Source organism: Palaemon carinicauda, chromosome 26 (assembly GCF_036898095.1).
Source record: "Palaemon carinicauda isolate YSFRI2023 chromosome 26, ASM3689809v2, whole genome shotgun sequence".
NCBI lineage: Eukaryota > Metazoa > Arthropoda > Malacostraca > Decapoda > Palaemonidae > Palaemon > Palaemon carinicauda.
Window position 1 is genome coordinate 70,794,788 of NC_090750.1, and position 5,000 is coordinate 70,799,787.

The following is a 5,000-nucleotide window of genomic DNA, read 5'->3' on the forward strand; positions in this document are numbered from 1 at the left end:
TAGTCTCTACAATAGGTGGAGTACATGTAAGATAAAAGTTAATTTCAAAGTGTTTCAAGAAGGCTTAGACGGTCTGTTTATGAGCCAAATGTATTGGAGTACTGAGTGGCTGATGTTCTGGGATATCTCATATCTCACGAATCTGCAGTTTAAGTTCGACTGCGGCTGTGACAACGGTCTTGGCTTTACTCTGAAGCCATTTATATACTTTTATCAAAAGCAATTTTTTCCTTCCATTTGATTAGGAAGAAACAATTTGGATCTTTAATTTATCTAAATAACTATCAAGGTTAGAGTATTTCTTTTGGCATAGTTTTAATCAATATAATTATAAAGACATTTTTTTTATATCACGCCAGTTAGCTAATGAAAGTAAGCATGGCGGTAGCTGTTCAATAATAACTTTAAAAAAAACAGAATACAAAAGAATTGGAATAATCATTTTCCTTAAGACGCACGAACAATTTAATAAGCCTCTGTGTCGTGCTGAACCACCATCATATTTTTTATCAATGTCATCACTGTTTCATTCCTTTAATAGGAAACTTGTAAAACTATACACCTCCCCCCCCCCCCTCGGCACTCTTTCAAATTCCGCATACCAAACATGTCCTAATTCATTAAAGGAAGCTCTTGCCTCAGACTCCCGCTAATCCTCCGGGACTTTTTTTTTGACAAGGCAATCAATAACAACTCGCGTCTCTGCAGCGAGGAAGCCTTGTGATGCATAATCCATTTGGTTAAGCCAAAGTAACAGTCTTTGGGCATCCTTGAAAGGGAGATTTCACCCTTACAATCCCTTCCATATTTCCGGGTCGTCCTATATCATTACTCGGTAATAAAAGTTAGGGGTTCTTCTCTTTTATTGTTTGTTATTTCCGATTTGGGTTGTTGCTACACATCTCTCTCTTTTGCTGATAAAATACATAAAAGCATGCAATGTGTATTTGTACATACAAATTCCAGCCCACCTTTTCTCGCTTCTGACGTTCCTCGTGATGCTTTCCCATTCCCCTCTAATTACTGAATAATTTCAGTACAATTATACCCCGATTAACACAGTGAATTATGTCATTATCTCGGGTCTAAATGACGGAGGATTTGCTGCACGACAAATCTGGATTATTTATGTTTACGAAGTCCCGGAAATGACTAGATTTTCTGTTTCTCATGACTTTAGTGTAATGCCTTTCTTGATTAAAATCTCTTATCTTGCCTCTGTACTTTGTACATTGTTTTCCATCGACAAGCGGCTGTTAATCTCCAGCTGTTGTTTTCATTGTCCGTTTTGAGGGTACTGCTTTTACCATCAGAACTGGATGTTATATATGTTTTATTTCTGTTCATTGTTTTACATCGACAAGCGGCTGTTAGTCCCCCGTTGTTGTTCTTTCATTGCCCGTTCTGAGGGTACTGCTTTTACCCTTAGAACTCGATGTTATATATGTTTTATTTCTGTTCATTGTTTTTCATCGACAAGCGGCTGTTAATCTCCAACTGTTGTTCTTTCATTGCCCGTTTTGAGGGTACTGCTTTTACCCTCAGAACTGGATGTTATATATGTTTTATTTCTGCTCATTGCTTTTCATCGACAAGCAGCTATTAATCTCCCAGCTGTTGTTTTCATTTTCCGATTTGAGGGTACTGCTTTTACCATCAGAACTGGATGTTATATATGTTTTATTTCTGTTCATTGTTTTTCATCGACAAGCGGCTGTTAATCTCACGCTGTTGTTTTCATTGGCCGTTCTGAGGGTACTGCTTTTACCACCAGAACTGGATGTTATATATGTTTTATTTCTGTTCATTGTTTTAAATCAACAAGCGGCTGTTAGTCCCCGTTCTTGTTCTTTCATTGCCCGTTCTGAGGGTACTGCTTTTACCCTCAGAACTCGATATTATATATATTTTATTTCTGTTCATTGTTTTTTATCGATAAGCAGCTGTTAATCTCCAGCTGTTGTTTTCATTATCCGTTTGAGGGTACTGCTTTTACCATCAGAACTGGATGTTATATATATTTTATTTCTGTTTGATTTCGAGTTTGCTATAACCCGTTTACTGCGACTCTTCATGTGACGATGCTTTTACGAGTTGAATTCGGTTTTATGTTTGTTTTATTTGCACTGGTTTTCGATTTCCGTTTGCCTCTGTTTTATGTTGCAATTCATTTTGATAACTTTGCGAATAAGTTTGATTCTCTATTTTACGTCGAAACATAGCAGAGAATGGAAAGACGGCTACAGAGAGTATGTGAAAAGTAGTATAACTGTTATAACTGAAATTTCATCTGAAATGAAAAGCATTGACATACGGCTCTCTACTCTATCGCTTCACAAAATTCATGGCAATTTCGACTCATTATTATTATTATTATTATTATTATTATTATTATTATTATTATTATTATTATTATTATCATTATTATTATTATTATTATTATCATTATTATTATTATTATTAGCAGAGCTAGAGCCCTGTTTGAAACAGCATGATGCTATAAGACCAAGGGCTCCAATAGGGAAAATAGTGCAGTGAACAAAGGAAACAAGGAAATAGATAGAAAAGTATGACTTAATGTACCCTCAAGCAAGAGAACTCTAACCCAAGACAGTGGGAGACCATGGTACAGAGGCTATGGCACTACCAAAGACTAGAGAACAATGATTTGGCTTTTGAGTGCCCTTCTAGAAGAGCTGCTTACCACAGAGTTTCTTCTACCCTTACCAAATGGAAAGCAGCCACTGAACAATTACAGTGTAATAGTTAATCACTTGAGGGAAGAAGAGTTTTTCGGTTATTTTAGTGTTATTAGGGTATGAGGAAAGAGGAGACTGTAAAGAATAGGTCGGACTATTTGGTGTATGTGTAGGCAATTGAAGATTGAACCAAACCATTGAGGGATTCAATGTACTATTCTCTGGTCAGTCAAAGGAGCCAATAACTCTCTGGCAGTAGTATCTTAAACGGTGGCTGGTGTCTTGCTCAACCTTTCACCTACAATGTCTCTTCTTTTTTGTTTATTACTGGGAGAAGTTTACTGCTTAATTTAATGGTAACTATGTAGATTGTGTAAGTTTTCCTAACCAAACAAATAATACTTTATGATGTTGGAAGTGACTAACATTTCAGCATCACGTCGATAAAACCATTCACCAACACTGTTTTTTTGTTTGTTGACAAGTTTAATCTATAGACAAAGTATATTAAAATTATATATACATAAACGGAAAACGAATATGTAATTTTCTCCTTTGATCTTTCAACTGTAGAGGTTTATTATTCAATGATATGTAATAAAATGACAAAAATTTCGAAGACGACTCGAAAGCCAAAGAAATTCGTTTCCTGTCCGAAGGGGGATTTCATTTGCGTCATCGAACTCGAGTAGAATAAATTTGGCTTCGAATGAAGTCGAAAAAGATCGACCTTTTCGACAAACGGGGAAAATCGTGTAGGGAGAGAGCCCGGGGCACCGCGAAAACACCGGACGGAAAAAGAAAAAAAAAAAAAGGGAAGCTAAATCTAGGAGAGGAAAGAAAGACGAGGGAAAGAAAAACCCAGCTGGTAAAAGGAATGTCATGATCAGGCATCCGCTCCAGAAGTCATCGAAAGGAGATCTCTCTCTTTCCTTCTCTTTCTTTCCTCTGGAAAGTAGGTCAACCGACGCGAAATCAGACGTGGTGGAATGCTACTTTGGTCGAGTTGTTTATCTTTTGTTTTAGATAATAAAATAAATACATATATCCAGAGAGAGAGAGAGAGAGAGAGAGAGAGAGAGAGAGAGAGAGAGAGAGAGAGAGAGAGAGCCCACAGGTGAGAATAAGAGAGGAAGTTGAAGAAGGGGATCGTGGTCACGGTTTAAACTCGAGAATGTGCCCTGTGGCCATTACGGTGAATCCTGCTGCTTTTTACCTTAGATTGCCTTAAAACTTTTTCCAATTTCCTTAAATTTACAGCTAGTAAGACCAAAATTACCCTAAAATTACCTTGAAACCATGAAAATTACCTCAAACTAAGGTAATTACTTAAAATTTTAAACCCTGACCGTTGTCTAGACAGATAAAGCAATGGTCTGGAAAAAAAAAAAGAAAAAAAAAAAAGAATGAGAGACGGAAACCAAAACTCTCCAGCGAGGGGTTCTGGAATCAAGCGTATGTCGGCGAATACAAACAGCCCCATTACCTCCTCCCTCGACAGGAGCTGCTGCAACAGCAACAGCCGTAAAGAGCCCAGCATGCTGTAAGCTGACAGAAAGAAAGAAAAAGAGAGCAGACTTTCTAATGTAGTGTGTACTCCTTAGGGGGCCATCCTATGCACCTCCTTTTGAGGGCTAAACTTCTAAATATTGGAATTTCGTATTTCTATTCACTTGAAATAAAGAATAACTCTCTCTCTCTCTCTCTCTCTCTCTCTCTCTCTCTCTCTCTCTCTCTCTCTCTCTCTCTCCTCCTAAATAGTGAATTGTAGTAAAGTGGACCAGATATTCCATTCCAAAAGAAGAATAATACTTTACTTCAACGCAACTTTGCTTAAATTTTGGCTAAAGGTAAAATATTCTTATAATATTGGAAATTAAGTAAATTTCAATTGTTGTCAAAGAAAATAAGGGTTAAAATCTTAATTTAATCGTTTTGAAGTATTAAATGCCTGCGTGCTATGGAACTCTCATGTATATATATATATATATATATATATATATATATATATATATATATATATAATATATATATATATATATGTTTATATATAATATATACATATGTTTATATATATATTATATACATATATGTTTATATATAATATTATATATATATGATTATATATAATATTTTATATATATATAAGTTTATATATAATACTATGCATACATATATATATATATATATATATATATACTGTATGTGTGTGTGCTATGAAACTTCATACATATAGCACACACGCATATATATATATATATATATATATATATATATATATATATATATATATATATATAT